At 41.1% G+C, this 10420-nt stretch overlaps 1 non-coding gene across 1 annotated transcript; it reads right to left on the bottom strand.

Annotated features, from left to right (window-relative positions):
* Positions 1 to 7872: 7872 nt before the first annotated feature.
* LOC121191339 lies at positions 7873 to 8036 on the bottom strand. Its single transcript, XR_005895105.1, has one exon. It is a non-coding gene; the product is annotated as a U1 spliceosomal RNA (small nuclear RNA).
* Between the last annotated feature and the right edge of the window lie 2384 nt (positions 8037 to 10420).

Genomic DNA, 10420 nt, shown 5'->3' with positions numbered 1-10420 from the left:
GTTCCCTTTTGAAACCAAAATGAAAGTTTGGTAGATAGTTAACTAATCATGAACTAAACACTTATATACATTTGTAAATGATTATTAAAACACTTATTAATTAAGTTATAAGACATTTATAAACTATTAGTACATACTAAACTAATCATGAATAAACCATTTATATCCATTTGTAAATGATTGTAAAACCATTTATAACTAAAGTTGTACAACAATTATATATGATTTAGACATTATTAAAAATGCTGTGCCAACATTTTTTGTACATGATTTATTCATCATCAACTAATTTTCAATATGATCAACCTTATTAGTAAATTATTGGTGAAATAGTGTAGATGTGTTAAAAAAAAAAACCCACTGTACCACCATTTGTTTATTCATGTTTAACAGATGGTTTGTTAGGTATTGATAAAATTATCTTAATTAAATCGGTCCACACAATCATTGGACCATTTAATCAGAAGCACGTAGCAGGGACCACACTTGACCAGGGTTTGTTATTGGGGTAGGTTTTAACCTGTTTTGTGGGAATGATATTGTCTGTGCATGTGCTGATGTAACCAGTAACTGCTGCAGCATTCTCCTCTAAGTCCACAGTAGACTCCTCTCTCAGTCCCAGTCTGTGTTGTTAAAGCAGTCCTGAAGCATCTGTTCTGATTCTGCATTCCATACTTTAACAGTTCTGCAGACAGGTAGTGTTTGAGGAGCTTATAAACAAAGAACCAGAGAACAACAAGAAATCAGGCCTCAGGTTTCAATAAAGATATTCAAACTGACTGCAAGTGTCAGTGAAGGAAGTCAGTAGCGACACTAAAGGTAAATTAACTTGATACATAAACTTGCTTCATGTCTAACCAGAATTTTTAGGCCCTGTTTGAATTTGCTACCATGGATAGATGTCTGTTACCCTTCCTGTCTAATTTAGATGAAGTTTTGGTGTTTGTCACTTTAACCATTAATATATATTTCATTTCTTTTTCTTTTTTGTCTATTTACACAAAATTATCTAATCAACTCAAAGGTTCATAGACTGAAAAGGTTCTGGGAAGTTGAAAAATGTCTCCTAAAATTAACTCTAACAAATTGCACAGTCCTGAAGCACTAATCAAATATTTGATTGGTGTGTTGGAGTAAAGTGAGACACACACACACACACACACATCGTGTTTAGATGTAACAGAGCCCACAGCCATTCTGAAGAATGACACAATCAGAAAATCCATTTGGCCTTTGAGGAATTTAATTGTGTGCCTGCTCCAAATGCTATGCTAGGTCTATGTGGAGCAGCCTGTGTGATACATTATGTTTCTGTTTGTTTTCTATGAAACTGTGAATATTATTAGCTGACTGGATGAATAGAACACAAGAGAGATTTGTTTGTGCAGATAGATGAGACCTTAATGTGTCGACTAACCCTTATTTTAAGATGCAAGCACACTTTGTTCTGCAAGTAGTTATTGTTTATGTCAGAGCAGCATCAGGTAAAACAATGAAGTCCTATATTCTCCATGATGGTGTGTGTGTGTGTGTGTGTGATGGGAAAAGAAGGATGAAGGAAAAGTTCTCACTGCAGCAGCTGTAGAATTTTATTATTATGAGCACAATTACACAAGAGCCAGTTTGACTCTGTCATTTCCAGGCTCTGTGTTTCCAGTTCACCATTCACCACACAATGATGTACTTTATTTCTTCATGATGACTCTTTGAAGTTTTTGAAGAGAGAGGAGAAAATTTCTTCTGTCATTTTTGCCTTTTTTTTCTCACAAAACTGGTTTTAAAGATTTTCATGATTCGAAGAAAAACACATTTTCTTGTTGGTCGGAGAAAATGAGGAACTGTTCCATCATTTATCCAGAAGTTTCTATAGTAATGTGATCATTATTCTGTGACTGTGACAGGAGGAGTTCAGTGAATTGATGTGACTCGTCTGTGCTCTTTCACTGCTCATTTTAATGAAGTATATATTCCCTCTCTGTATTATGATATTGGATTGTAACTCAGCTTTACCACAACACTGTCATTGTACACCTGTATGTTTTGTTCACCGTGTTGATCCATCTGTCCTCCTGTATTCATTCTCTCACTCCCTCACTCACTACAACCACATACACTAAATACACTAAACTGTAGTAAGGTGTGGAAAAGCAAATCCATTATGTGTGAAACATAATGTGGCTGGATGATGTTCAGAGGAAACAGAAGTTTATTAACAGCAGTGGAGGTGGGAGACTGGGGTTTGTATCCAGAGTCCACTCTGTGGTTAGGTTTGGTATTTACAGCTATTTAACAATACACACAAGCTAACTTGCATACGGCCTAATACAAATGTCCCACACACACATTTCATCAGAGAGACCAGCTCTCAGAAATAAGTCCAGCAGTGGAGACAGTCCAACAGGCTCCACATGTTTCTGTGCTGAGAGGAGACTGTACTGAAGCTGTCAGCTGTACCATCAGCCTCTGAGGCTGCTCTGCTCTCTGTGTCACACACTGCTACTGTACATGAAGACTGCTGTCAGCTCGGCTCAGCTCCACTCATCACTAACTTCATTTAGAGCAAACAGAGCTCTGCTGTAACAGGAAGCAGCAGAAAGTCAGAGGAGCGCAGACCTCTCTGTCATGTCAGCTGTTTTCAGGAAGGGACGTCACTTCACAGACCTTCACAACTCGAGTCAGCATCAGACGGACACACGCACAATAAACATCCACGGTAGCTGGAATTTCCCTCTCAGCTCCGGTGTTTCCTAGTGGAAAACGCCAGGACATGAAATGAAAAGAGTGAAACGATCCTTTGCCTTGAAATCCAAAGAGGAAAGCGACGGCGGGGATCCACACGGTGTGTATCCAGAAGTAAAGCATGGTGTCCTTTAATCAGCTGCAAAAGCTCCGCGCTCTTCCCGACGAAGCTCCGTGTCCAGCGGTTCATTTCCAGAAGAGAAAGCGCTGCAGATGAAGCCGAGCGGAGGAAGAAATCCCAGTGTGAACGCTGCTGATGAACACAAGAGCTGGAGACTCTGTCTCTGCTTCTTCTGCTGCTTTCACACGGACATTAGCGACACCTACCGGAACTGTTATCCAGAGAGGAAGAGACTGTGTCTGTGTGTGAGTCCTCTGTCTCTTAGCCAGCAGTTTGTCTCTGTGTTATTCTGTCTCTGCACCGTTAAACATTCATACTCAGGTGGACAGTCACAGTGGACACTGTCTAATGTCCAGAGGGAAAAAAAAGTTCTTTTATCACATATTAAAGCTGTGTGATGTTCACTGACACTGACCATGTGTAGTTTAAATACATGTGTGCAAGTTTATTTTCCTTAAGACAGAAGATGAGCTGATTAATGCAGGAAACAACATGAGTCAGACTCAAGTATCTGCCTTTATAATTCTAAAAACATGAGCTGAGGACAAAAGGTGAAGACGACAGCTCATATGGAAAATTGGCACATTAAGAAAACATATATTATTTGTGTGAATAACATTAGTGCATATTTTCCACTTTTGATATATGATGGTATTATAAAAATATATATGTCTTTTCAGTCTAAAATCCTTCTAGTGTATCTACAGGAGCTGATTAGTCCCATATATACAGTGGTGTTCCAGTATATGTCAGAGGTCAAAGTGAAGACAGTCTAGTTTGTCTCATTGGATAAAGCCAGTTATCTGTGTGCAAACAAGCGTGACAGCAGATTTATTCCACTTAGTTCTGTCAGAGCCACTGAAGCTGTTTCTTTACTTTTTATTCTTCCCTCCAGCTGCAGTGAGAACATCTACAGAAGAAACATTATTATTATTATTTACTGTCCAACACAGTAAAGTGTAAATGATGGACATTTACTCAACACAACTTTTTATTTCCACTGTCACAGGATAGAAAGAACAAAGAACTTCACTAAGAGCCTTGTTTCATAATTCATTTCCAGCCCACAGTGTTTCTGTCCTCCAGCAAACCTTTGGATGTCAGTGTGTCAAGCTGATGTAGAAGAAGCTGTGAGATCTTTTAGACCCTGAGGACTCACTCTGGACTGATTTGATAGATGCTCCACAAATAAAAGTGCTTCTCCACTCAACTAACTACTACTCCTCATAGGGACTGTCTGCAGGAACTGAAGCTGCTTTTGGTCAAAGAGATATTCATGTGTTCACTGTTCACTCAGGACCATTCAGCTGGGTTGGTGAATTCAGCACCAAGGACAGCAGCAGCTGTTACAGTGTGAAGTGCAGCAGCTTCAGAGTCCTTCTCACCTCACTATGGCAGCAGAGAAGCAGCTAAAGGAGACGCAGCAGCTGCTTACACACTAATTGTTCTCACACTTGTATGAACTAATTACTTCACTTTTTTCCTTGTAATTAATGTGACTGACTCTCAGAGACTAACAGAACATTTACCTCCAAGCAGCAGTTACTCCATCAGTATAGAGTCTCATTATTCAGTCGTGTAACAGGACGGATTCAGACACACTCAGCAGCAGAGGACAGTGGAATCATCTTCCCTGATCCATCCTGTCTGTCTCATCAACATCCTGTAAGACGTTCTGCTTGTCAATAATCCAACCATCATAAATGATTGTCCCTCAGTGCTTTCACTGTAAAAACAGCCTGTGAGACACCATGAGCCTCAGTGAGATCTGGACATAATGTCAAGTTGTTGCTGTTTAATGTGATAACAAGTTGTTCTGATGGTGAAAGTGGATTAAATAATATAACAGCAATAAGAGACAGAGGACCACCTGACAGCATTAATGGACATGGACAGATATGTGCTCACACACTGCCGAGCTGCACACACTGTTAAACACTGTCACAGCTCATTAGCATCACGTTCTACCTGCAATTCAAGATCAATGTGTTGGTTCAGGATGGAGCTGAGAGAGAGCAATGGAGGAGAGAAACTTTAAAGTCCAACAGTGATTCATCATAGTTTGTGAAAACTACCTGATACTTGTCCTGAGTGTTCAGTCAGTGAAAGAAACCATGAAAACAAAGCTGATTCTTCATTTTACATTTATCATGAATGACTAAAGGACTTTTTGTTGGATCACTTGATTATTCATCTGAGAAAAGCAGTAAGTTCTTTGAGTTACTGAGTCACTGCAGTGTGTTCAAAACAACTATACTTATAGAAATGAAGGCACTGATCACACAGTCTAAAACATAAGCTTCAGAAAAAAATGAATACATTTCATATGCTGAAGGAAATGTTAGGTTTGTGTCATGTCCGACAGTCGACAATCAACCAAATACCCAACAAATCTAAGTCATTTAGCTTTGTAGCTCTGCACACATCCTTCTTCAAACACTGTGGTTTATGACACAGCCAGTTAAGTCTGGACTTCAAACCAGTTCAAACACAGTCATGCAGCATGTAGCTGCAGAATGTAAATCATTTTCTCAAACAGCTGCACCAGCACTGAGGAATAAACATCAATGATAATTCATCATGATTTATGCAAAGAAAAAAAGAGAAGTTTAATGTTTCTGTTGTTTTACTGTTTGAAAGAGGAGAAACAATGTTTGTATATTTGAAGACTAAAATCAGCTGTGAAGAACATTTTCCTTTGTTTTCTTCTTTTCAGAGGTTTTTGAAAAACAGATAAAATGAATCAGTGGCTGTATCAGCGTGTGGAGAGAATCTGTTCATGTGACTCAAACCAGTAAATGTCTGGTTTCAGCTAATTTAACCTTTGGGCTGATGAATGAACGACTACCTGCTGCATAATCAGACTCATCACTACATTATTCACTGCACAAGCAGCTGCACACTGGTTCACACCTGAGAGAATAACGTCTGTCACTGTTCAGTTAGAAGAGCAAAGAAGAAGCAGGTGGTAGAAGAAAAACTGATGAGAGGAGGAAACGGAGGAGGGTGAGAAAAAGATGAATAATTACTGAACCTGCAACATCAACAGACGCCTGTCAGTGCCAAAGAAATGATTCTTATCAAGAAAGGCAGCGATTAAAGCAACTAGCCTCATCTTCATGTTCCAGATGCTCACACAGTTTTTGAAAAGTAAAGTAAACCAGATGAAAATAAATCATTCATGATTTGACTCAAGATGAAGAAAACATATCTCAATGACAGTGAGAAGACTGAAGGAGACATGGAGCTTTGTCCTGGTTTGAAGGACAGAAGACGGAGGGCAGTCTGTGTGTGGCTGCTCTGTCTGGGGAGACTGGTGGAGAAGAGACTGAGGTCCAAACTCTGACAGGACACAAGAGAGCAGCTCCAGCCCTTTGACAGAAGACAGGCTGGGAGGGAGGACAGCTGTCCAGCTGTGGATCAGCTACTGGACACTGACGGGACACACACCATCCCTCTGGCTGTCCCATAGAACAAACCCTGACTTCATATCAGGTGAGGATGTGTCCTTCATTTAAACTGAGGACTACAGGAAAAGTATAAGCTTCATTTGTTCAGAAGCTGTTTCCAGTTATTGGAATTTTAATATAAATAAAATCTCAGTTTGATCACAAACAAAACAGATTCTATAAATTCCCTTGACAGAAGTAAAAACCAATCTCATTTCTATTATCAGCTGAATAAATGTTCATTTTCTCAGTTCACCATCTGCTGGGCTACAGAGCTGATCAGCTCAGCAGACGTGTTGTGATCTAATAGGATCAGTTAGGTGGAGACATGAAGGATGAAAACAGCTCTGCTCCAATGAAGGACGCAGAACTAGAAACAGGCAGAGACACCTGCTGTACTGATTTCATCAACACTAACAGAGAAACACAGAGATGGAGTGAAGTTTCATTCATGCATCTTAGTTTAATCTTTAAAGTTTATTCTGGACCATGGAAAATAAAAGCCCCAGAAAAAGCTAGTACTCCTGACATCAGGAATGAATTTTAAAATGACTCATGAGCTGATTTAAAAATCTCAAATGTTTTGATGTGCATTTAAAAATATAAAGTATGAGGGAAAGCTGTGTTTTTATTCAGTGCATTGAAAAGTCACCACTTCAAGCTTCTCCTTCCTCCATCTGTTTCTCTCCCTCCTTTCATCTGTCTCTATGTAGACTCACTCCTTCCTGTTCTGTCTCTCTGCATCTCCTTCATTTCACCTTCAGCTTTACTTTTCATGTCAGTATCATCCACATACAGAGACGATAGAAGCAAATGGGTCATTTAGCAAAGACGAACACATCAAAGATAAAACACAAACTTTCTACATGCTCCTAAAGTCAGAAACACACTCAAACACCAAAATTCTCTTGTTGTTTCTCAGGCAAACACATGCACACCCTCCTACAGACTGTCCACACTGCTGCTCTCTGTGTCTGTGAGATCACTCAGCGATGTGATGAGGCCCAAGCGTTTGACGTCCAAATCAAGCTCTTGGTACAACTGTCACTTGTCACGGTGTCCCGTTTGCAAGCCAGCTTATCAATTGCCGCCACTTAGCAACTCCGCCCATCTGTCCGCTGTGTACTTTTCCCTGGTGCTATACAAAGATGTTTGACTTTTCACCAACTCAAAAGGCTCCGCCATACGGCAAAGCCGGCCAAAAATAGCTTCAACTCATTGGTGTTCCCCACCAAAGCCTAAAAATAAAGCATACTAGAACAACATCTAGCACACATTTCTCCCACAAACAAGCAGCAAAGACGGACAGGAGAGCTCGCACTTCATTTTCTCATGGAAAGGCCACGCCCACTTCCCCAATTCCAATGGGAACACGGGTAATTGTCATGACTAAACACGCCACTCTGTAGCGCACGCCAGAGAGCTTCTGCAGAGCAACACTGCCGCTTTGTGGACAGACTGCAAAAGCTGACATATAACTCCAAATCAACAAAATGGAGAGTCTGCAACAGGTTAGCACATGGGCATTCCTGACACATTGTGTTTTCTTCTACACGCAAGCATCGGGGGAGAGCGCGAACGCAGTCCCCCACTACCAGAAATTATGCAGTCGAGATTCCCACATTTGGGGAATTCGCAGGGATCAGCACAGCCGGAGTGCAATGGCTGAGCCTCACCCTGGGTGAACCACCTTGTTGATCATGGTATCTCCCCTGCCAGGTAAGTATGAGCTGCAGTTGGATGAGAGCGGGTGGTGGTCACCAGGCACAGCACTCTGGCTGACGGTGCCTACAATGCATAATCCCACATTTCAGTGCCTTGAGCATCAGCTCCCCTTTGTCTGTTACGTTTATGGCTGAAAAGACACAAACACTGCTGCAAATAAGCTGCGGCGTGCGGCAAACACGCTTTGTTGGATCCACCCATCATGCACTGCTCTGCCAAAAACAAAGGAACACTGTGTGAAATGCCACTAGTCAAGCTGTCTCTTGGGAAAGAAAGCAAAGGCCCACGTGGTACACTTTTCTTGTCTCAAAGACGCCAGCGTCCCCACCAAAGCCTAAAAATAAAGTATACCAGCGAAATCACAACATCTAGCACACATTTCTTCCACAAACAAGCAGCAAAGTCGGACAGGAGAGCTCACACTTCATTTTCTCATGGAAAGGCCACGCCCACTTCCCCAATTCCAATGGGAACACGGGTAATTGTCATGACTAAACACGCCACTCTGTAGCGTACGCCAGAGAGCTTCTGCAGAGCAACACTGCCGCTTTGTGGACAGACTGCAAAAGCTGACATATAACTCTAAATTGTTTGCCAGTGACCTGACGTTCCCCGTGATGATTGCGGGGACACAGGGTTTAAAACGCCGTTTCCTCAGCCGTCTTCTCACTCCTGCCCTGCATCCTCGTCATCTCCTCCTCAGTTCCTCTGGGATTTGGGGCTTCTCTCCGGTCACGAAGGATGGCGGCCTCAGAGCCAGCAGCTGATCTCGAGTGTAAACAATGCCGGGGGTCTTCTCGGCATGGCTGCTGGGGTCCCCGAGCAGCCCAAGCACCAGGAGCAGGAGAAAAAAGTGTCTAAATCTCAGAGTCATGCTGCCAAAACACTGAAAAAATCTACTGGAGACAGAACAGAACGTAAAGTAGACAAGAAACAGACACACTAAAACACTAAACACTAAAGAAAAGCTTATAAAAATGTTAAAAACTACTGCAAATGCAGGGAGCTGCTGCTACAAGCTGCCATCTGAGACAGCGCTAACTTGAATACCACCTGATGAGAATTCTCTGACTATCCATCATCTGATAAAGGCTTTTACTGCGTCTGATAACTTAAAGGTCCATTCCTGTCCAACATTGAGTAAGATGTAAGATGGAAATATTTAAAACAGCTACTTTTTGTGTGTGTGCCCAAACACTTTTGGGCTGAACATCGTGTTCTTGTGTGCTTAAATATCATATCCAGTTAACAAACAAATCATCTGAACAAAACATTTCACTAAATGAACTAAACACTGACATGAACAACTAACATCTATTGATTTACTGAAAACCTTGGAGCTGATCTGGACTTTATCTATATCTGAGTGCTTCTTTCTTCCTAAATCATGAACAAGTCCTGTCCAGTCCAACTGTTTCTGCTCCTGTTTGACTTCTGAACTTGTCTCTGGCTGTGTCCCCACTTACTGCAGCCTGTGACATCAGACTGTAGAATGTTGATACATCAAAGGCATCAAAGGACAAACACACACACACTCACACACACATACTGATACTTATATCTTTGTGAGGACACTCTCTGGCATCATGCATTCCTCGCCCTAACCTCTCTCTCTCTTAGCATCTCAGACCTATGTCAGTACCTGTGCCTCTGTCAAAGAATACAAAAAAAAAACCACTAGACCCGTACACACATAAAGTCATGTATTCATGTAGTCATCTGTGAATGTGTGTTTGATGAGTGCAAAGTGAAAATGCAGCATGAACCTTGTTTTTGTAAAAGCTTCTTCTCTTGTTTCTTTTGCTTCCTACAACTGTATATTTTTCAAGCATCATCTGTCATATTGAAGAAATAAGTTCATTCAGTAGTTATTTCTTTTTTATTGTCATCATGTACAGTGGACTGGTAACCTCGCTCACAGCTGCTTCTTAGTTACACAGTTTACATTTCCTGATTTGAGAGGAATACACTGTGGAGGGTGTGTGGAGGAAAAACAAAGCAGTAGCTCCGTCAGAGAGGATCAATGAATGAGGCCAACTGATTGTTTGTATAATAACCATCTGTGGTTATACACCTGAGAGCAGAATGATAAATGAATGACATCTACTTTGCACCTATGTTGCTGGGACAAAAGATGATGAAAGAATGATGAAGAATTATACCATGATCAGAATTATCTTCTTTCTGGTGAAGAATAGATTGAATATGGAGGCTCCATTGGACATAATAGCTGTTTATCAAAGGGTTGCTGGTGTCAATATTATGTGTTGATTTTTCTAAACATTGGTTTAATAAGAATCTCTCTGCAACGTGAAACCAATTTTGTGGGAAGGCTGAGTTACCTTGAAGCATTTCACCACCTGACAGCAGCAAAGCTGGAGCCTTT

The sequence above is a fragment of the Toxotes jaculatrix genome, chromosome 12, assembly GCF_017976425.1.
Source record: "Toxotes jaculatrix isolate fToxJac2 chromosome 12, fToxJac2.pri, whole genome shotgun sequence".
NCBI lineage: Eukaryota > Metazoa > Chordata > Actinopteri > Toxotidae > Toxotes > Toxotes jaculatrix.
This window is presented reverse-complemented; position numbering and strand designations above follow the sequence as displayed.